The 24,699-nt window shown below is 36.5% G+C and overlaps 1 long non-coding RNA gene across 1 annotated transcript in view; it reads right to left on the minus strand.

Moving 5' to 3' along the window:
* Nucleotides 1-22,891: 22,891 nt before the first annotated feature.
* Nucleotides 22,892-24,699, minus strand: part of LOC133209289 (uncharacterized) — a 34,994-nt gene continuing 33,186 nt past the window's right edge. The window contains exons 2-3 of the long non-coding RNA XR_009724647.1: nt 23,785-23,883; nt 22,892-23,003 (exon numbers count right to left, since the gene is read on the minus strand). This is a non-coding gene — a long non-coding RNA (uncharacterized LOC133209289). The remainder of the gene's footprint in view (nt 23,004-23,784; nt 23,884-24,699) is intronic.

Raw genomic sequence — 24,699 nt, forward strand, 5'->3', positions numbered from 1 at the left:
GATTCACAGGTTTAAAAATAATTCTTGCTCTTCTGTAAAAATGTTACTGCAGTTAATTGAAGAAGTGTCTGCCTAGGAGCAGTGAGTCGAGGGAAGAATGAATGGTAGACTGAAGGAAACAGGCAGTGAGAAGGGAGATAATAGCTGCCATCCTTCTGCTAATTACCCACTCAGTATTTTATCCAGTTACAGTAAAACTTCCTGTTTATTTTTTGTCTTTTTCATTTATCTAACCGCTAGAGTAGTTAAGTTATTTATATAGTGAACTATAATATGTGTCTACATGTGACCTTCATGAAGTTGTTGACATCCAGAAACAATTTCTAATGTATTATGCTATGATAAGAAGATATTCTGCAATTGAGTGTAGCTTCATATTCTGTAATAACTTTGTGGGTTAAATGACTGAGAGTAGAAACTTAAGACTGAGCAACGGCACTAGAGTTTCAGTTTTGGGAAGCTTTATACTGGACAGTTGGATCATTATACATTTTCTTTCTCCTAGTTTTCCTGCTGCAAAGTCTTGCTAAGAAATAAGCCCTTTGCATTGGCATTAGTTTTGCTCTTAAAATCTGATGGCTATTTATGTCCCGGTCCCTTCCAGACTTCACTAAATTCTGCTAAAGAGGGGTTAATCGTTTCATAGAAAAGCAGGAAACCAGCTGCTGAAATGTAGCCTTAAGATTACTTCAGAGCTGGTTCAGGGTCTGATTGCTGTTTCCGCTGCACTTGTTCCACAACAGCAACATCAAGTGGACAGAGATAGGCTGCCAGCACTGTACCTGCCCAAGGCCAGAGGAAGCAATTTGGAGTGGTAAGCTGAGTAAACATACATATATTAAACTTTGTCCAAGCACATTATAAGGTAGATCAGGCCTATCTTCTAAGAACTGCAACGCTATAGTGCTAAAGAACTGCATTAGTTCCATGTAGGGCTTGCAGAAAAATTGCTTTTTCTATACAGTGTGCTTTCTGTTAGTAGAAGTACAGTCACAAAGACTAAGAACCAAACATAGGATTTCTTCAGCTCTATGTAGTCTTTATGCTTAACTTTTTTTTTTATGAACAGAAAAGACAATTGTAAAAAGAATATTTTTACAAGACTAATGCATTCACCTCTGACGTACAGCAGAATTTTCTACTGAAGTGTTGAAGCAGTTTAACATTTACTCCATTTTGATTTTTTGGACAATTAGCTGAATAATGTTTTGATTAACGTTTACTGATGAAATAACTGGCAAAGGTGATCAGTACAAAGACTTTCAAAAGTCTCATTTTTTAGAATTTCTGAAACATTTTTGCTACTAACTTTATAACTAAAATGAAAATACTAATAAAACATAAGAAGAGAAGCCAGTTATGAAACATAGTTCAGGAAAATTTCAAACTAAATGTGGATTCACTTCCCTTTCATTTCCACCTGTTGAGAAAAGTCAAAGATGGTGAGGAACTCATAAGCATTGTTAGATTTCTGGTTTTATACCTAAAGAAAATGCTCTAACATTCAGTTTGGGGTAGTGAAAGGTGATATCTTTATTCTTTCTTCAGCAACCTGATTAAATTACTGCAGTTTTCAAACTGAATTTATTCTGTTTAAGACCATAATACTTACTATCTAAGAAACTAAGCAAGAACAAAAGAAAATCTCATTCAGTGCCTGCTGCTAAGCAATTCTGGTCTGCCATGGGTGTACATTAAAACACATTAGTTAAGTTCAGAAATTATCCACATAGCAACAATAGCTAACCACAACTTTCAGACATTGTTTTTATTTGCATATGTTACATGGATGTAAAAATGTCATTATAATTAGTATATTGAAAATAAAATTAATCAGGGACAAAGTGTTTCGACAACATCACAGGATGGTCAGTTACTGAACAAAAACATCTGTCGCTGTTGTTCTAAAGCTTCTAAAAAGCAACAGCCACTTTTCATGACTCTGACATGACATGTTCTTTGCTGTAATTAGTGCAAAACATTTGACTGGGTCATGAAACCAGACAATGTCAATTAGTGCTCCGTGTGCAATTCAAGTGGATTAAGCCCCAAGGTGGAATGTTGAAGAGAGTTAAGGGATGCTTTGTTGCATTTCAGAACAGCAAAGTATATAAACCAAATAGTGTATGAGGTGTCTCACCAGGCTGTTATTTCAAGATCCTACAGTAAACTGCACCCAAATTTAAGTGCAGTAAAAATGGTAAACAAATGTAAATACCAGAAATGCAAGTGTATAGTTATAGGTGTGTCTGTGTATATAATTACATGTTTATACACCATACAATTTCAGCAGCAGGAAATACAAGTTTCCCTTTCACTTTAGCCAGCTGGAAATACTTTTTGTTATTCTGATGGGGTTAACGAACAGAATACAAAAGCTTTGACAAACAAGGATAATACTGAAGTATTAAACAGGAGCATCGAAACATCCGTGTAAGCAGATGTTATCACCTCTTCTCACAGTTAAAGCTGGTAGCTTGGCTCAGAATATTTGATTGCTACCAGCACTTAAAATTTTCTTTTCTGTTTCTAGAAAAGATAAATTGAGCTTTTCCCTTCATAAAACTCATCAAAGTGTCAGATGAGTATTTCCAAGTGAAATCTAGAGCTTTTGCTTGCTCTTTCTCTAGTTTCTGAAATGCGTTTGACATGACTGCTTTTTAAGCACTGCAGAAGGAAGGATCTGGATATTGATGCACCCTCTACAATGATTCAAAGTTGTTGCAGAATAGATCAAGAAACATTTTAGCATCTGCACTGCTACCACTATAAAGTTCTCAAGCACTTCGCACCCTAATACTAAGCTTCACAACCCCACTGTGGAATATCCATATTCTACCAGATCCTTTTCCGATACATGCACTGAAGATAGTGTTGCTTTGTTTGTTTTTTGTTTGTTTTTTTTTTTTTACTCAGCCTGCGCAGTGAGGCATAGGCAAAGTCAGCAGTACATGAAAGCAGCACTGACTCAGGTAGGTTTTACAGTTCTTAGATACCTTCTGCAGCATTCAGCAGGAATTATGTTCTCTCTCTAGCTAACTGGAAGTTGAGCAGCAAATGATGTTTATTTTCCTGTACGCAACTTAATAAAGAATGGGTGGAGCAAGTTACATGTAAATCACCTATGATATTTAATTGCTGTAATATAACAGAAAAGATTCACACACATTGAAATTTCTTTTAAAAAAAGAAATAGTTTGACAATATAATATTTTAAACTGAAAATACAGATTTTTTTTAGTTGTTTTGTTTTATTGGGTTTTTTTGTGGGTTTTATTTTTCTTTTTTTTTTTTTTTTCAAAAAATGAAGCATGAATTAGCATCTCTGCTTAAGCACCTGCAAAGATGCTGCCCCAATTCCACCAGTTTGGTTAGAAAAAGCCACTGGAACCACCTTATGGCTGTATGGAAATACAAGTAAACATGTTCACATTAAAGGATAAAATATACGAAGCACAAATATTTTTCAGAATGCCTTGGACTCTCTCCATCCCCACTTGCATACTTCATCTTCCACAGACACCACCTCAGAAGAATGTATTCTTCCTCCAAGAGAGATGTTACAATTTGAGTTTTATATAAGAAAAAAACATTTCTTTAAATTATTAAAAAAACCCCAACTGTTAAACCTACTATAATAATCCACAGCTGTAAATAATTATTGATAACATATTACAAGTCATATTTCATATAAAAATCTTGTATGGCCTTCGGCAGCTATTTCGTATCTAAAATTAGATCAGAAAGCAATAGCTGAAGTATGGCCCCTATAGGAGGGAACATTGTATGTTTCCCTAACTAATTTAAGATGCTGCTTAACAAAATGGTTGTTCTCTTAGGATAGTCTGAAGAAAAATATCTTTCAGGAAAAACTGAAGCATGCCTTTGTACAGCATAAAAGTTTATAAGTGGTTCATTTCTGTGTTTTTTTTTTTTATTATTATTTTTCAGTGTGGCTAACTGGACAACCATGATGGGAAATTTGCTTACATGTAAAAGTGAAAACTTACATGTAAATGTGAAAACTGCAATACAATGGAAAGCATGTGAAGCAGTGATTTATTTCTCTTGCATTCAGATATTTGGTACATTGTTTTACTCCGACAGTATAATCAAACACATCAAAAGGAGTGTGACCAGCAGGTCAAAGGAAGCGATCCTGCCCCTCTACTCTGCTCTCGTGAGACCTCACCTCGAGTATTTTGTGCAGTTCTGGTGTCCTCAACATAAAAAAGACATGGATCTGTTGGAACAAGTCCAGAGGAGGACCATGAGGATGATCAGGGGACTGGAGCACCTCCTATATGAAGATAGGCTGAGAAAGTTGGGGCTGTTCAACCTGGAGAAGAGAAGGCTGCGTGGAGACCTCATAGCAGCCTTCCAGTATCCGAAGGGGGCCTATAGGGATGCTGGGGAGGGACTCTTCATTAGGGACTGTAGTGATAGGACAAGGGCTAATGGGTTAAAACTTAAACAGGGGAAATTTAGATTGGCTATAAGGAGGAAAGTCTTTCCTGTGAGGGTGGTGAGGCACTGGAATGGGTTGCCCAGGGAGGTTGTGAATGCTCCACCCCTGGCAGTGCTCAAGGCCAGGTTGGACGATGCCTTGGGTGGTATGGTTTAGAGCGAGGTGTCCCTGCCCATGGCAGGTGGATTGGAAATTGATGATCTTAAGGTCCTTTCCAACCCTAACTATTCTGATTCAATGAACATATAAAGCTAAAAAGAAGTCCTTTATCTTTGTCAAGTTTAAATAAGATGTAATTATCTAAAATATTATATTACTTCTCAGCTTCATTATAGACATGGAATAATGTTTCCCCTGCAGATTTCACAAAATGTCCACAATTTCTATGTTTTTTTCTGTTGCAAAGTACAGGCATACCGCATAGCTCCCTTCTCTTCAGCAAAACAACTTTTGAGCAAGTCTTCTCAGATCTAAAATAAAAAATTCATTTCCACCCACTATTTTTAACCACAGTTATCTGTTCTTTGCTCTGTATTCAGTAAGGACAGAGCAGGAAGGTTTAAAATGGGTCAAAGTTGTTTTGAACCCCCTTAAATATGGAACTTCCTTCTGACAATGGAAGAATTTGAAGTATTTCTGCTACTGCAACTGGTTCCTGATAGCTGTTTTCCCCTTTCACAGCAATACTATTCTGTATTTTGAAAATCATGGAGAATTGACACTTTCATAGTAAAATAATAATAATGTTCTCAAAATATTCATAAACTTTTGACTTTCTTGAAACCTCTATATACTATGTCACTTTCAGACTGCATTGCTAGCTCACTAAATTCTCACTCAATGTACAGTAACTTAAGAAACAGATCCTAGCCACATATTTTACTGTATTGAATTATTATGAATGCTGAATGTATAAAAACTTAACCAAGAACAACATTCCTTGTTATAGTGTCTCCCTTTGTCCCTTTTCTCAATATATCTAAATTTCTTTCTGGCAACTCTAATGAGTCCTTAGATTCTTCATGAATTCAAGCCAAGGGTTTAGAATTTAATACATGCTGGACTTAGAGATATTTCTCTCTTTGGAAGACTAGAAGGCCTTAAATGAGATTGAATATCCGAAACAGTTAAAAGGAAGAAAAATGGCTAAAGTAAAGAAGCTGTGGTGAAAAAAATCCCTAGAACAGGGAGCTAAGCTTTATAACGTGTTTAACTTGCACCCATGCAGGCAAGGTGGGAAGTAAATGCAAGTTACAGGGTAGAAATACATATTTTCTAAACTTACACTATTTAGAGTTTCCATAAGAATTATGGCTGGAAGAAGCTGAATCTTATGTAATGAAAAGGCAGCTAGGAGGCTGGAGCTTAATTTTATGATTTTCATCACAATTTTGAATTTCATGGGTTCTTGTCACAGACATTTTGGCCCACTTGAGACTGAATTTAATTGTTGTCCAAAGTGTAGAAAGCAACTGCAACCTTCTCTGAGAACTGTAAAAATTGCCTGGGAATGAGACCTGAAGCACTTTATCTAAAAGAAGACTAAGAAGTGATTTGTATTGTGACCTATTACTATCTTAACAGTACTTATTTATTAAAATACCAGATACTAAAAGGAGCTTTAATCCGCAAAAGAAAAACACGGAAAGAATGACTGCCTCAAAAATGAGTGGGATCAATGCAAGGCCCAGAATACTTGAAAAGGAAAGTAAGAGAGATTTTAGACAATTTGTAGTATCTGTGACTTTTAATTTGGCCGCTGGTTTCAATGCCCTTTTTTTTAAGAGAGGTGAGTAAACAAAATCCAGAATGATGCATACAGCTTGTAGAGAATTATGTCCTCATGTCAGTAAGTACTGAGACTAAAACCCGGCATAAGTAGTGATATATAAGTAGTAAATTCTGGAAGCTGGCAAATAAGTAGTTATAAAATAAACTCAATAAGAATAGTTTGGGGCTCAGGATTAAGTCTGCAATTGAAAACCTCTTTAAATGACCAGGAAGTCATATAAAAAGATGAATTGCATATCTGAGAACAAGTATTTTGTGCAAGAAATTGGATAATAGGAGTCTAAATTTACAAGGGTGAAGAGAATTGGAAAGACTCCCAGGACAGAAAGGGCCTCTTCTAAATCGTTCCAGAATAACTTTTTATTCTATGTATGAGTTTCTAAACTTGCATGTAAGGAAATCTGACAAAAGTCAGGTTATATTTTTGGTATGTACAACGCATTTTACTTTTTGGTGGCTTGAGGCCATGCAATTCTGTTGAAGTATCAAAACAGACTTAAGATTTCAGGCTATTATTCATGGATATTTGTATCTTGTGTTTAGATTTTGTCACTGTTTTGGTTTGGGATTTTTTTTTAAGTACTTTTCTGGCAAGCACAATTCCATTACTCTCTAATCATGTCTGAACTTTGTTATTCCTGTTTTATAGATGGGTTACATTATTTAAGATAGAAGTAAGTTGCCAATACAAATGTAAGGGGGGGGTTGGGGGAGAAATAACAATTGTGGCTTATCATTTGTGTGACTTTAAAATTCACACCAATTCTATCACATTACCTGAAAAGTTTTCTTAATTAAAGGCTTTCTTAATTTTCAAAGTACTCCTGTATTCTTGGTAGATTTGCCTGTGGAGCTTTTTCACATGCATGTGTACATACTGAACTGGCTATAGATGCAAACACATAATGTAATTAAACTCAAGTGAGTTTTGTGATAAAACTTCCTTTTAATTACAGGAAGATGTCCCATATGTATCACCAGCAAACTTCAGATATCCCTATTAGTTAGCACTGAAGCATACATTCAGACCTGTATATTTTGGAGGCGTCTGAAGTAAAAGTATAAGCTAATCTGATCTCACCTCCATGCTTTTGCATGCCTTTCCCCTTCTGATCTTAGTTCTTGATTGCAGACTCTCCTAATTTCTAATTTGCTGCTAATAGTTACAAAGCAAATTCCTGTTTATTTTGGTAAGGTAACTGAATTGAAAAGTGAGGTTTTCAAAGGTCATATGATGTATGGTAAACACTAGCTCCAGGTTTCAGGTTCGTACACCGTCCAGGTTCTTATTAAATTGGGTACATTTTGAACTGTGCATCCATACTGCTCCCAAAGAAATCCTCAATGTATGCTCAGGAGAGATGTAGAACACTTCTGCAGTGTGAATAGCTGCACGTCAATGCATGTCCCCCACAGTATAAATTTACCTGCTGTCTTAACAGCATGTATAATGATCTTTATTAGATCTATATTCATTTAGATCTACATTAGAGCTATATTCAGAAAATGGAGAGAAAACAGAAGTATTTGTTTCAAGTACTATTTTAGAATGCAGTCAATCAATTTAAGTTCTAAAATCCACTGGTAAGAGTGATTTAGGTACCCAAAGTTAAATGCTGTGAAGAAGCCAGAAACCACCAAATACTGCAACATTTATACTTTGTGATGTGGTATAACCTGTAAACCAAAGTAGTTCTAAACAGGATTTACATTATAAGACTTTAGAAAGGAAAGAAGTGAAGGGCTGAGCTGCTGGTTCTGATTTGTGGTCCCAGAGCTGATTACACATTTTACAGTAAAGCTGACAGATACAACTGGATCCAGTACTTGGACCACCACAGGGCAGTACAAACCTTGTGTAAAAAATATAAAACACCAAAGCTGAGGAATCGCAGCTCTTCTGTGTTCTCTTCTAAATTATGCTTTCCTGCCTTCATAATGGCCAAAGGTCTTGGAAAAGATGATTTTGAAAAATCTTCTGCAAATTCTAAGTCTTTTCCCCAGTGAAAAATAAATTGTAATTGGAGTCACTGAGGTTATGTAAGGGGTGATTTCAGACTGTTCTCCTACAGATAAGCATTTTTGCACCTTGTATGACCTTGATTGTCTGACAGCTGAACAGTTATTGAGGCAAGTTTCTGTTCATTTGAAACAATTCTGTACAGATGTTTTCAGAGGATAAGAAAGCTAATCAGAAGGCACTTGAAATCCAGGAAAAGATAAATATCATATATGAAATAAACAAATGCAACCAACACTGCTTAGACCTTTAATTGATATATTGTGCTGGCAGTAATGCTGGACATTAACTTTTACTCAAGATTGTGGAAACTTTAACCCCTGGGAAGCTTGGCCATGGGAATTACTACACAGGTTTTCCCATAGTCATTTTGTTTCAAAACAATATTAAAAATGAGCAGAGTAATTCAAAATAAAAAGTATCTGGCCAAGAGCTTTGTCTAGATTTTAATCTGAACCTTTCTTTAGGTTCAGACAAGCTGAAACAGTGTTTATAAAAGCTTTTGTCATTTCTGGTCTCTGAAGGAAATGAGATCATGGTCTGTCTCTTCCTCTGTATCTGTCAGCTCTCTCTATATGACAGTGTTTCTTGACCAAATGGACTACTTTGACAGAGATAGAAGGGCTTCAAATATTTATTTCCCCAAAATTATTGTGAAAATAGAAAAACATGGTAAAGACAGACTACCTTGATTTGCTTTGTGATTAGATAAATCGGAATAAAATAATATAGAATTTAAACTGGGAAACGTCACTTCAACTGTTTTAGGCATTGAGTAAGTTTCAAATGGAGCTTTTGCTCTATCTGACACAGGTAATGATGCAGTTCAAATACAAGATACTAGACTTCAACAATTCTACTGCTCATAGCACTGTTTACTGTATTTATGGTTACTAAAGAGGTAGGAATTTCCTCGATGACTTCATTTACATTTAACCTTCTTGCTCACCATTGGGAAAGTGAGATGAAATATTCTCTTCTGCTGTACAGTTTTCTCTAGAAAGTTCTTTCTTCTGTACAAAATATTGTATCCTAGTCTTCAAAGTTTGCTTTGCAATTTTCTTAAGCAACCCCTTGCCATTCTTTTGAGTGTTTATTAAATGTTGCCCATGAAAAATTCTAGACACACAGAGTTTCAAATGTCTCTCATTATTTTGTGGTGTCAACAACTGGAACCAAAATGTTTCAAAGAGTTATGTCAGTCTCTAGACTGAAAGCTTTCCAGGACATGGTTCCTCCTCAATAGTAGGAAATACTGTGCTCTATGTTTATACTTTATTCTCAAACCCAAAAGGCTCTCAGCAAATAAAAAAAACCCCACAATATTAAACACAAATATACAAGAAGGGCTGTAACTTTGGTGCATGAAAAATATATATTTTTTTTAATCTTAATGAAACAAATCTGGTTCTTTACAAGGCTATTTTTCTTCAAGCTGTAATATATGCAGTCATAAACACTATGGTTTCAAGAAAAAATATTAGCATGCATATATATAATACACATAAAAACATGCATTCTCTGGGAAAATAGAATTTAAGTGTACAGAAATCCCATGTGCCAAGTTCCAAAATCAACAGTGCAAACAAATAGCTGCTTAGATGTTTCCTGAAGGTATCCTCTTGATCTGGGGGTTCCGTTCTTTGTGAATAAAATGGCATTTTTATTTTTTCTCTAATTTGGCTTCAGGTCTAAATTTTTGATCTGAATGCTCTCCACTTATTTTATCGCTATGGATTTTAGGAGTGGTGGCTACAAAAAGTAAGGGAGAAAAACTGGATAAGGACCTGGGGGTGCTGGTCAATGAGAAACTGAACATGAGCCAGCAGTATGCATTTGCAGCCCAGAAAGCCAACCGTATCCTGGGCTGCATCAAAAGGAGCATGACCAGCAGGTCAAAGGAGGCGATCCTGCCCCTCTACTCTGCTCTCGTGAGACCTCACCTCGAGTATTGTGTGCAGTTCTGGTGTCCTCAACATAAAAAGGACTTGGAACTGTTGGAACAAGTCCAGAGGAGGGCCACGAGAATGATCAGGGGACTGGAGCACCTCCCATATGAAGATAGGCTGAGAAAGTTGGGGCTGTTCAACCTGGAGAAGAGAAGGCTGAATGGAGACCTCATAGCAGCCTTCCAGTATCTGAAGGGGGCTTATAGGGATGCTGGGGAGGGACTCTTCATTAGGGACTGTAGTGATAGGACAAGGGGTAATGGGTTAAAATTTAAGCAGGGGAGGTTTAGATTTGCTATAAGGAGGAAATTCTTTCCTGTGAGGGTGGTGAGGCACTGGAATGGGTTGCTCAAGGAAGTTGTGAATGCTTCACCCCTGGCAGTGTTCAAGGCCAAGCTGGACAGAGCCTTGGGTGACATGGTTTAGTGTGAGGTGTCTCTGCACATGGCAAGGGGTTGGAATTAGATGATCTTAAGGTCCTTTCCAACCCTAACTATTCTATGTTTCTAATGGGGGTTTGGGGAGGGGGGGGGGGCTTTTTTCGTGCTGATTTGCGCCATTTCCTCCTCCATCAGATCTCTGAAAACTCCCGAAAGGGCTAGTTGTGCAGCAGCAACATTCTGAGTTTGAGCAGATTATACAAGAAAACCTCAGCATAGTTTGCTTAGAAAAAATAACCCTCTAACCTCCCTTTGTGAAGACAACGCAGCTGTTCGAAAGATACACCATTTTACATTTCTACAGAATCATTCAACAAAACCACTTCAGAGTACTTTCCAAACAACAAATTAAGCTCATTCTATGTCACAAAAAACTTTCTTAGGGAAACTGAGGCAAGGGAGCCTAACCACATTTTCTCAATGTTGAGCTTTTCATTCCATGTAAGGGAAATAAATAGAGTTTCTTTCTGTTCCTTCATTTCATTGCAATTTTCTTTTCCTGTCTGTTTTCAGTTATAATTCATTCTTTAACTTATGTGCAATTCAGACCTCAATTTTACCAGTTCTCTCTATATCTCTTCACAAAAGAAGCTTCACTGAATTCCTCTTCCCATTCTAGTCAGCAGATATTCACTTGCTTATATAGGGCCAGGAGATCTTATGTCTTTATGAAGTTTTTCTCTTCTATTTGTCAGTTTACACAACTTGGAAGTTTAAATAACAAAGCATGTTACACCATCAAGAAATGTACAAATGTTTTAAAATTACATTTAAAGCAAATACCAGTAAATTATTACTTGCGTACACAAAAATATTTAGAAATGTTTTCATAAATTTCCCTCACGTCTATTTCCCTCTCTTCTGTTAAGAATTGAAGCAGCCAGAAGATCCTTTGAAGCTTAAGAGACATTCTCTGATATTCTGGCCCCACTGTCATCAAACCCACTGAAGTAAATGGAAGCTTCCTTGCCTGTTAATCAACTTGTATTTTTCCAACCTGAAGTGAAGGAAGAAACAAATATTTGTCTGCAAGAGCAACGGAAAAAAAACCAAAACCCTTTTCTTGAAATCCCCCAATTATGAAAATTGGTTTTGTGGGATGTATAAATGTTTACAGATAGTACTGTGCATATGAATAATGCAGTAAATTTTGTATGGCATTCAAATATATTAGTGTACTTTAAAGAAAAAAATTAAGATTTTGTGTAAGCAGGAATGATGAAAAATAATTGACACCAGTCTGACATCAATATAAGAAAAGAAACTAACCTAAAAAGAATACTTCAGAGATTTAACTGCTTGTCCATCAGTAGTTATACAGGCATTGTAGTCATGAACTGAAAGGTACTTTGTTGCATCTATTGTTTCAGGCCAGAGAGATGCAAGAAAATATCTATAAAAATCATTAGAGTTTCCTGGTCACGAGGCTTATTTCCTAATCTATTGTCTATAACTAGCCAGGAAACCACTTGGCATTAGTCACTGAAAAGGCCATAGGTAATTGTGCCAGCTTTATCACTTCCTGAGCTAATGCTCGTAGGAAGCGGACTTGAAAACAATAAAATTTTCAGTTAGTGTTCATTTGTTGCTTAAAAATAGAAAACTAACACGAGTTTAACACTTGACTGCTACCTCAGTCTTGAAATCAACCATAAGAAATAGCAATCTGCAACTAGAGCAAATTTTGTTTTGCTATTTTGTTCAGTATGTTGTATACAACTGAATACCAAGTTCAGTAGCTTCTTTATTCCCAGCTATGTATTCTAATATATTTGGAAAACTTTTATCACTTTTTTTTTTTGTGACAAAGGAACAGATTGCCAGATTACATCTTCAAATATAATCCAAATATACTTATATATCCATATTTGGAAATAATAATTTCCCATTATATGGAAAAAAATTTCAAACCTATTCTGATCTTTTCCAGATTTCAGTGTAGCTGAACTGTAAATTCAAACTTATTTTTAGCAGCAGCATTTGAAAATTAACGTAAGTGATGAAGATATATGATTAAATATGTAATTTAAAACAACCAATAATCTTTTAGAAGCAAAGAAGTTACTTCTTTTGCCTTTTCCAGCTGACATAGGTAAAACTGGATTACAGCAAAGAATAAAGTTACTCAACATGGAACCAGTCTCTAAAAATTGTTCTGTTTTCTCCATGTTTTGTTTTACACTCAAAAAGTACATACATGTATGTTTCTATTTTGAGGGATTTATGCTAGTGACAAGAATCTAGAAACTTTCTGAAGCAGTTTCTTGACAGATTCAGAAGAAAGAACCAATCTCCTGTATGTATCAGGAAGTATGCACTGACAGTTCACTGACAGTGAAGTTAAGCATTTGAAATTCCTTAGGAAGTACAAGAATTGGGCTGCCTTGATGATTTGTTTTATACTTAATGGTATAGCTTCACTTGAGTGGAAAACCTTCCAACCATACAGAAAATGTATTTCTGTTTCCCATTGTCAACAATTTCCTATTTTATGTAATATTTTTTTTGTTCACGCAGACTTCTGAGTTTTTTTAGCATGCATTCTTTTGCAAGATGATCTTTTACTCCAGATATATGGACATGTTTCTGATATCCAAATTAAAGTTGTATCAGCTCTAGACACTAACAACAGGAATTTACAACACAATTTTAGGCAATGAATAACCAGATACATTAATCAGCAAGTAACAATTATATTTTAAAAGGCACAAAAGGATTTAAAAACCTGTGCTTAGCATTTAATTTGGCATTGAGTGTTCCATGTCATTTATCTATCTTATGCAAGTGTCTAATATCTTTTACTGGTTAAAGAATGATAAAGTTACATAATTGTATTTTCCAATAGGGAAAACCTGCCCCAAATAGAGCCTGTCTGCTCCTATTTGTGCCTTACAGAATTAGCACAGGCTTCTCACCAACTCTAAGGACTTGCAAACACCATAGATAAACTCAGTTTGAAAACATTCAACTTTATGTAAAACAGATCTTATACTTAGTCCTGAGTACAAAGTTTTCTATTCCTTCTTGTTACATTCTTTGATGCAGGTGAACAATTTTCACACTGCACAGAATGCGCAGAAAAACATAACACCTTTAGTTCTGTTACTGAGCTTTTTTGTTTTAATTCCTCTGAAAAGACTTTTCAGTTTATGTAATTGCATTCTAGAGGAACTGTGTAATAATGAGAACTGAAGTTTATATATCAGTTCTAGGCCAAGGGATTAAAGTGAACCTAGGAGTTTTTTTCATTTAAATCCTAAAAAAGCTTTTTACCTGAACTTAAAACTCACTGTTCATCAGGTGCACTGTGGCTGTTGCTATGTGCAAGTTTTCAAATTTTTTTGAAGATTTTAGCTTTGGGAAACTATCTCTGTTCATGTTTGTGACTCAAAAGCTTGGAGAATGTTCAGCAGATCCACTTAAATATTAGATTAAAAATGCTGCTATGTTATTTGAAAGATATACAGCTGAGGGGGGTTTTATAGCTGTAATAATTATGTTTCAATAGAGAACATGTGTACAACTGATCTATACTAGTATCTAAAATTCTTTCTGCTCTTGTTTTCTGTTTCACATTTGTGATAGCTATATCAACTAACTGATGAAAAAGAAAGACATTATGACTTGCTTCAGCTGTTAGTACAGTCTTAGGTTCCAGATAGAGGGGATTTACAAATAGTAAATGTCTGTGAGCCAATCCTCCCATGTAATTACATGTAATTAATAGAACTGGAGAAAATGCTCTAGTTTCCCTTTAAAAATTACCTAGAAGCAGAAAACTGGATTAAGGATGAAAGATGATGGAGTCAGTGTGGTGATAAAGCAAGTGTTGATACTGGGAAAATCACACAAATGGCCTTTCTTCTACTCCAAGAAGGGGGAGGGAGAACACAACAGAAAGAAGGATATCATGTCACCTTCTTGACCAAAACCACCTTCTTCTGTTCTCTAATTTCACATCAGTGCCCCTAATTATCTGTTAAGCATGCTATGTTATCTTTCCAAAGTTGGTTGGAAGATTAAGAGTCAGACACGGGGAAATAAACAGAGAACTCCTCAATTTGGTCTAAGGTGATGTCCTGGGCTTAGCGGTAGCAGTCATTTTTCTCTTTCTTGGTAGCTGGTGCAGTGCTGTGTTTTGACTTTCAGCTGGGAACAGAGCTGAAAAACAATGATGTTTTGGTTTGGCCAAGGACTTTGTGAGGCTCATGCTCTGCCGGGGAGGAGGGAAGCCGGGAGGAAGCAGAGACAGGACACCTGACCCAAACGGACCAAGGAAGTCATGGGCACGTCATGCCCAGGAGGTAACTGGAGAGTGACCCGGAAGGGGTTAGAGTGGACTGCAGGGTTGGAGGAGGTATCGGTCAGTGCTTGATCGGGCTGGGGGTCAAGTTATCGGTCAGCTGGTGATGGAGTGTTGTATTCTCTTCCCTTGTTATTTCCTTTATCATTACTATTATTGGTGGCAGCAGTAGTGATTTGTGTTTTACCTTAGTTACTAAACTGTTCTTATCTCAACCCGTGGGAGTTGCTTTCTTTTTGATTCTCCTCTCCGTCCCTCCGAGAGTAGGGGGAGGGCAAGAAGAAGGGGGAGTGAGTTAACAAGCTGTTTGGTTGGGTTAAACCACGACAGGTGAGAACCTAATGCAACAGGTTCTTTACACCACAAGCTTCTTCAAATCTAGACCAAAGCAAATTATTGTTATTGAAATTAAATCTCTTTCATCTCTAACTCAAAATGTAAACATATACTAGTATACTTCATAAACAACCTACTTTGAGAAGCAAATCTAAACCCTTGCTTTCAGTGAGTAGGAATTTAGCCCATGTAATTCCAAAAAATACTGTGCAGGACCTCCACTCTGTAGTGTTTTATAGATTGAGTAAAGGAAGAAGAGAATATTGTTTATAATAATTATCACCATCCTTGGGATATGTATACTTAATATACTTATATACTTATACTTAAATGTATACTTAAACATTTGTTTTGAAAATGCAGCAGTATAAAATAGTCTTCCAAATTCATTAAAGAAAATTATAAACAAAAACATCCTTGATAAGCTGACAGAAATTATTTCATTTTAACACTAAAGAACAAAAGCTGAAAGTAAATGTTGCAGCCATAGGGGTTCTGCCAAAGCAAAACTGCCATATATGTTAAAACTAAGTTTCAATAGAAGAGATATTTTTCATACTTGCGTGAAATTCTGGATAAGTCTTTTATTGTAAGGCATTTTTGAGTTGAAAGTGTAGAGAAAAATTTTCCAGGTTAATATTGCAGGCTGTCTATTGGTACTCAGGCTACGTTTTGCTGACCGTATTTGTATAATGTAATTCACTCAAGCTAAAAGGCAGAATGTGGCTGAAATTTAAAATGTTACAAAGAAAATGTGTGACTGTTAATTTTATTTTTTTCCTGCAACACTTGAAATCATTGATAAGCTGTAAAAGGGAGGGAAAAAAATATTTTTGTAATATAAGTTAAATCTTTTTAAAATGCTGATGTGCATATACTGGTTAGCAAGTTTTCTATGCATGACCAGCTCATGGACCTGCATGTGTTTTCCTTGTAGTAGTAGGCTTTTCTATCTTTGCCCTCAAAGTCCAGCACAAACCCTACGAAGGACTTCAAAACTTGATCATCCGGGTCATCGCATTATGTTATGAACAGTGATACTATTCTGATGAAATGTAGCCAACAGAATCTTGAAACCATAAACTTGAGCTACTTTTGATGTGTTACCACCACCTAACATTCGTATACTTGAACAGCTGAAAGCACTCAGCACCTCAATCCTCTCACTTTCGCTCAGGTAAGACTTCTAAGCTCCCAATTAATTGTTTTCCATTATTTTCCTTTCTAAACAAATAGTGTTCTTGTTTTTGTGGCTGTTTAACCATCACCAGCCGTATTTCTAAGTTAACTGAAGCTGGTGTGTAAGTGTACACTATTCTTTCAGAACTTCACCTAATGCATTTACAATTTGTAAGGAATTTACAACATTTATAGATGGACTTTGTCATAAATCTTGAACAATTAAAGTGAATTAAGCCACCTGATAATTCTGGATTTTTTTTCCTTAATAGCTATCTTGGGGATACTTACAATCAATTATAAAATAAACTTCTGTAAACTACTTTGAAATAATTGTTTATAAAAATCAGTCACCAAAGCTGCAGTCCTTGGAGAGGAACTAAACCACATTTGTTGTTCCGTTAAAATTCATTCACTTAGATGATATAAAAAGAAGGCGTACCTGGGGTTCAAGCATTTAACATATTCCAACTAATCGTGTGCTGCTTCATTTGTTTCTCACATAGGTTCATCAAGAACCAAATCCTTCCCTTCTATTCCCCGCCTCAATTCTCAGTTTTATCAGAAGCTAATTAGGATGATTGCAAGAGGAAATTACATGAATTTACAAAGTGACTTTTTTTTCTTTTATGAGGGGCTTCAGTTTTCTGTCAGATCAATTACTAATTGGACATCAGTCCCCTAACACATCTCATTTACAAAAAAGCCCCCACCTTAAATAAACAGTTACATGCCTTCTTTTTAGGTTGAGAGCTGGAAGCTCATTATAATTGGGGTCTGCTGCTGTTTCTTTGAGCATGCTTTTATCAGGGGATCAAGCTGCATGTAACACAATCTTATTCCGTATGAACAAGAGTGTTATCAAAATAAACCTTTTCTGTTGCCCTTCTCCTTCCCTGCTGTAATGCTAACTGAAATAGAGTATTAAAAAAAAAAAAAAAAGGGATGGTGGGGAGTCCTCAATTAGGCTAAGCAAGATTGAAAGGGAATTTTCTATTCATATGGTATTTTAACTTCAATGTTGTTATTGAATCCTGCATTCAATTACACTGCAATTGTACTATTAATGATCCCTTATATAAATATACAGTATTATACTAGCAGTGAAGTATAAGGTGGTTTTTGAGAGGTCACACTGTTTAAAAAAACAGATATGATGTAGCTGAGGGCCTTTTAGAACTGTTCTGCCATCTACTTTTACATGCCTTTTCAAATACAGTCTGACTTAATCCTCTTCTTTAGGTGTCCCATTTCTTTTTTAGTCAAGACTCCCAGCTACAAAAGCCATCTAAAAGAAAACAAGGGCTGAATAACTAAATATCCTAAGGTTTTATGTTGGAGTATTAGTGCAGCTGTAACATATATACTTCATTTATTTAGAGACAGTACGTATTTGCACATACACATATATTTTCTTTTTCTGTGTGCATGCTTATGTCTGTTATGCAGGACTACTCAGTAAATTGTGAAAATAGAATTTTTCTAAATGTAAACAAGGCAAATACATGATGTTATTAGGAAACACAAGCACTGTACAGGAGAGTGCAATTCCTTTGCACAACAATGGGGTTGCTACTAGATGTGTGTCCTAGGTCTGGAGTTGACCTTTGAGACCAAAAGATAATAGACACATTAACAGCTGTTCGGACAGAAAGAAATAGCTCATGTAAAAAGTACCTTAAAACTACAACAAACATTACAGATCAACTGTTTATTATAGGGTTCTGTTTTAAGATTACTATTAAGTTTAACTTCTAAGAGTAGGAGGCCTATGAAACACAAAATGAAGAGTTTCTAGTGCTTAGGCATTCATTTTCAAGCTCTTTGTTAATAGTAATGATTGAAAATAGACATTTAGGAATCTTTTCACTCATCACTGAAACAGAGCAGTGTCTAAAATTGAATGTGGCAGCTGTTGAGCAGTATATGACAACACTAAACAAATGTTTAGACAAAAGGAAGGAAAAATACAAAAAAAAAAATTTCAGTAGGTTTCAATTACAGAAAGCAATGCAGGAATAATTGCTTCTAAATGTTTAACATCCTTTCCAGAAATAGGCTTTGGATCCTGAAATACGTCGGCAACGGCATTCCAGTGATTATTAATATGATAAACTTCAGTGTTCTGGTATATTAGTGTAAATAAAACTACATCCCTAACTTATCAATGCCACACTGAGAAATTTTTCCAAACCAAATATAACTTATGGGTAAGGATGGTCTCCAAAGGTTTTACACCAGTGAGAAACGTTTTCCAGTGTGTTCAGTATATCACGTTTGTCACTGCAGTCAACTGCTGTTCTGCCATTAGTTTAAACAGTAAGCAAAAGTTGTTGTAGTGGTCTGCAGCTGTATCAGCAGTTATGTTTATGGGCATCACAGACGATACCTTTGGAAAGCCAAAAAGCATGGATTTAAGATGGAACTAGAACACAGTATTGTTTGTTATTGTATTTGTGGTTGTAGATACCAAGGAATGAAAAAAAGAGTGTAAATAAATGAATTTTATGCCTTATTGCATAAAAAGAGCTATATTAGGGATAAGAAAAGAACATTGCTGGTGTTTTCACACTGACAAGGTATTTTAGGAGTGTTTGTATGGGAAGGATGTCTGTTGTGGGCTAACGATATCTTTAACTGGATACAGCTAGGTCTAGATTTCTTCAATAATTCACAATGTTTACTTAATTGCCAATAAAGTATACAGAGTATTAAGACATCAATACTGTATTGCAAGAGACCACAGAAGAATGAAAATGCATTTAAGTTAAGTAAAGCTGAGAGCAGTGCAGGAGGAAGGCTTTAGTATGATCAGAAAGTGAGAAGTAGAAACCCTAGCGAAGGAATCTGTATGAGCAAACCTCAGCTCACTGCCCTCTTTATGTTTAGTCATGTATGCTTTTCATTTACTTTTGAAAAAGTGAGACACTAAGAACAAAGTAAAGACACAGGTGTCAAGAGTCAGTTTTTATGTAAGCAAACACAAACAAATGATGACTGAAAGTGAAATCAGGTGATAACAATTAATTTTAATTAAGTTTTTAAGCATTTGAATTGTGTGACGATGTGAGATATGATGTTCAAGCAGCCAGAGAAAACCATTAGGGAGGAGTTGGAACAGAAAGCAAGATGGTTCTAGTTACCTGTATGACAAGTAATAGAGTCTTGGTTAATCTTTTCTTTAAAACTCAAAGGACACCCCTGATGAATCCAAGTTACTTTAGTTTGCTGATGTTCATCATAGCAATTTTTTTTAAAAATGAAAGAAAGAGCTTCTAAATTCCTTTGTGAAAAAGATTAAGAAATAGTCAGTTTCTGCAAGCATTAGTTCCACTGATGAGCACTTAACAGTTGTAAAATCCATTGTCATGTTGGCCTTACCTGAGATTTCTTGCATGCCTTAACTGAAGCTTTTCTAAGTAATGAAGAATGATCTTTTAGGTCTCAAAATAGCTGTTTCCGATAGTAAGAAGAAAGACAAATTGTAATTTGGTTTGAAATAGTAAAAAGCATGAAAATTTCCTTGGTGACCTGACTAGACTTTTTCATTAAGGCACATTAGAGAAAAGTTTGACTTATTTGAAATATGTTTATGTTTTGGTATGATGTTGAGCTGAATATTAGTGTTGTGAGTTTTTAATCTGAACTGCTTCACAGCCTTTGGATATTTTGGGATGTGCCAGTTTGGCTGCAGTCTAAATCTGCCCTACAAGGATTTTTATTTTGCCATACCAAATGCCAGAACTGTTTCTTTTTTGTGGTTGACTGCTTTAGGGCACAAACGTGTGGACAGGCTAGGGCTCAAGAGAAAGGAGTGACTGGCCACCCTACACACATATTTTTCTCACAAACTGAATACAGGTGGTACCATCTGCAGTCAACAGTAAAGGCTTTCAGAAAGGATGAAAAATGTCAGGAAGATCATTTTCACAGAGGTGGAAACAATTTTAAGAACAGTTTTAACCATGGATTCAAGAACTAGCTGTGTCAACAACAGATAAGCTGAATCAAATAAACTTAAATTCTAACAAATATCTTGCAAACAGTAACAACTGAGTAAGATTCTTAGTGGGTGCCCATTTGGAATACTTGTTTTTCAGCAACTGAAAGATTATTTTGTGGAGTGCCTACACTCTAAATACATTTGCATAGCTAGCTTATCATCCGCATGAAGTGCTGGATGATGACTTCATTGCTGATGAGGGCATTTACTTTCCCTTGAAAAAATGGTCAATAACAGCCACAGTAATGGACCCTTGAAAACCCAAATATGGAATAAAAAATTGTCCCTAGTGTACAATTAAAAAAAAAAAAAAAAATCTGAAGTTGCAAACTGCTGCGAATAGATTTTCTAAGAACTTGAATGACGTGGTTGAACCCTTCTAACTTCTGTAGGCTTGCCTAAATAAAGGAAGAGGAAAACTTAAAATCTCAGTTACCTTAAAAAAAATTAGAATGTGATCTCCTTGCACTTATAAATTCAAGACACTTTGCTTTTTTACTTCTGGAGTCAGTAGTGAGTTAATAATTTATTACTATGAAAATATTACCATGTCAGGAAAATCCTTTGGTGTAAGAAATGTGTACAAAACCAACTGTCTTATGTCTTATTGACCTATTATTTGCCATCCACCAGAGATGATTTGGAGGCTCACTGGTTTGGTATAAAGGAAAAACATTGTGGTTTTGTTGTTTCTAGCTCTAAAATTTGTGAATAAATATTCCTGGAAGTGTGAGCAATTATTTCAAAACACTTTCAAAAACACTGACAAGAAAGAAAATAATTCATTTATTCTGTTTGTGGTGTTCCTGCTGAATGGATGGATGGTCTTGGATAAAACTTTTTTCTAGAAAGTATGACTTTCTGAGAAAGGTGTCTGTAAGTTTATCATTGCATTAAAACTGACTTCTAAGACTACTGATTGCAGTTTCCCAAATATATCCAATAAGGGTGGAAATTAGAACACTTTTTCAATTCATCATGCAAATATATGAATATTATATACACATACATAAGAACACGTAGTGTGTATAAATGCATAATGTATTAATAAACTTTTTTAAATGAAAAATGCTGCAATTGATGTTTGGGAAGGAAAGTATAATCAAACTGCAGAATCACAAAGTCTTTGTACAAAGCTTTTTGCCTTATGGTGGTGTTATGGTGGTCCTTCTATGATGGGGCTACAGAACTGATGGACAGGGGAAGAGCAGTTGATGTCATCTACCTGGAATTGTGCAAAGCATTCGACACTGTCCCACATGACATCCTTGTCTCTAAATTGGGGAGACATCAGTTTGATAGGTGGACCACTCAGTTGATAAAGAACTGGCTAGATGGCCACACCCAAAGAGTTGTGGTCAATGGCTCAATGTCCAGCTGAAGACCAGTAACGAGTGGTGTCCCTCAGGGATCAGTGTTGGGACCGGTCTTGTTCAATATCTTTCTTGCTGACATGGACAATGGGATTGAGTGCACCCTCAGCAAATTTGCTGAGCACACCAAGTTGTGTGGTTAGGTTGATACGCTGGAGGGAAGGAATTCCATCCAGAGGGACTTTGACATGCTTGTGAGGTGGGCTGATGCCAACCTCATGAAGTTTAACCATGACAAGTGCAAGGTCCTACACCTGGGTCGGAGTGATCTCAGACTCAGCAACAGGTTAGGCAGAGAAGAGATTCAGAGCAGCCCTGTGGAGAAGGACTTGGGGGCGTTGGTTGATGAGAAACTGTACATGAGCCAGCAGTGTAAACTCGCAGCCCAGAAAGCCAACTGTATCCTGGGCTGCATCAAAAGGAGTGTGACCAGCAGGTCGAAGGAGGTGATCCTGCCCCTTTACTCTGCTCTCGTGAGGCCTCACTTGGAGTATTGCGTGCAGTTCTGGTGTCCTCAACATAAAAAAGACATGGAGCTGTTGAAACAAGTCCAGAGAAGGGCCAGAAGGATGATCAGGGGACTGAAGCACATCCCATATGAAGACAGGCTGAGAAAGTTGGGGCTGTTCAGCCTGGAGAAGAGAAGACTGTGTGGAGACCTCATAGCAGCCTTCCAGTATCTGAAGGTGGGCTATAGGAGTGCTGGGGAGGGACACTTCATTAGGGGCTGTACAAGGGGTAATCGGTTAAAACTTCAGCAGGGGAAGTTTAGATTGGATATAAGGAATAAGTTATTTCCTGTGAGGGTGGTGAGGCACTGGAACGGGTTGCCCAGGGAAGCTGTGAATGCTCCATCCCTGGCAGTATTCAAGGCCGGGTTGGACAGAGCCTTGGGTGGCATAGTTTACTGTGAGGTGTCCCTGCCCATGGCAGGGGATTTGGAACTAGATGATCTTAAGGTCCTTTCCAACCCTAAGTGTTCTATGATTCTATTTGCAGCTTAAAAACATAGCCACTGACTTGTAGCTCCTGTGATGGATCCTTAGTGCTGTTTTGCTGCTCATTCCTGTCATATTACACTTGCCTTTGAAACCTGCTCCCACGCAGTTGAGTCCCTTCCTGGAATTTATGCGGAGTGTTTCTGGATGAGGAAAATGATGAGATATTCTAAGTCAAGCATAATATGAAAATTTAAGCTTGAAAGTAAGGTGGATGACTTATGTCATGGTAAAACCACCACATCACCTGTTACATTTTCTACTGACTTACACAAGTTTTAAAAGCATAGCTCTTTATTGGACCCAACTGATTTTCCATCTCAACAGACTATACTGAACTGACGCTTGATCAGTGTCTAAGTAAGAGAGTGAGGTGAAGTATAGAAAGAACAGCACTGATCAACAAGACAAGCACAAAGAATATTTTTAAGAATATGGAAACATAAACAGACTTTCCATCAGTGACTGCGCAAGTTATGAACCTTTTTTCTGAATCCTCCTACTTATTTATTTTTCTTAATTGTTCTAGGACTTGTAAATATTGTTTCAGCAAATTGAGTAATGTCACCAAATGATTTTCACAAGCTTAACATATTTTAATGCAATCTTCAATGTTCTTTATCACATGCGATTTCAGTAAACAGTCTCCTGAGTTTCTAACAGACTACTTTCCAAACCTTTTTATTTGTCACTTACTTGCAAAGAACAGACCTGAGTGTCTATTTTATTTGAGCAATTGCTATAAATCAGTGCAGTCTCATCCAACTGGGTTATCTCAGCAAATTTGTATTTTAAATCGGTAAAAGAGTCTAGATTGCAAACATGGAAGCTAATCTGCACTCTGCACTTCCAGAAGGCAGTTTTAGCGATAATAAAGGTGATAATACATCCTTTATTTTGAGGCACAATGAGCTCAGTTGATACCAGCCACCTCCTAGATGAAAATCTGGTCCAGGATACATGCTCTGTTCAGTTCTTAGTTTTTCAGAGTAGTCTTGGTAAGTTATGTGCACTGGATTAGTCCTGTGAAAACAGTGAAAGAGAACTGTATTGTCAGCTACTGTAGAAGCATCAGGTCTGATCATGTCATAGGGAGTGGGATATGTGTGCTATATTTCAGTCAGAGAACCTGCTTGAAAATCACAAAAGCTGACAGCTCAAATGGGGCAATATGCAGGTTAGTTTTCCAGGACTATAAGGGTCTATATCTCCTGGTTTTATACCTTTTGCTGGAACCAATAGTTTTTATCTCTGAATCTTGCAGTTTGCCTCCACCTCTTCCTTAAATGAGCATGCTAAAAATGTCAGGATAATCTAAACCAGATCTTACTGTGATACAAAGATGAACAACTTTTAAAGAAGATATGCAGTAATAATGTGTCTAGCAGATACTAAAAAAAAAAAAAAAAAAAAGAAAAAAGAAAAGAAACAGTAGCCAAACACATGACACACACCCCCCCAAAAAAACAAGAACTAAACCCTAACAAAACCAAAACTAACGATTCCCCATGTTCTTTTCTACAGGGTCATACTCCATTTAGTACCCATCACTAGTTTTCTTTACTGCCCACTGCTGTCGGTTGACACTAGCCATTGTTTGAACACCCGGACTTTCTTGCTTACTCCCCTGTCCCACAGAACAAGGGGTAAATACAAGGTAGGTAAGACTTGTAGCCTGAGACGAAGACAATTTAATAGATAAAGGAGAAACTGTGCCTGCAAGCAAAAAGAAAAGAAGGAATTTACTCATTACTTCCTATCAGCCAGCAGATGTTTAGCTATCTCCTGGAAAGTGGGATATCAGCACGTGTAACAGGAGCTTGGAAAAACATATGCCGT

Source organism: Neopsephotus bourkii, unplaced genomic scaffold, assembly GCF_033783945.1.
Source record: "Neopsephotus bourkii isolate Nb327-2 ecotype Australia unplaced genomic scaffold, CSIRO-AGI_Nbou_v1 NB_328, whole genome shotgun sequence".
NCBI lineage: Eukaryota > Metazoa > Chordata > Aves > Psittaciformes > Psittacidae > Neopsephotus > Neopsephotus bourkii.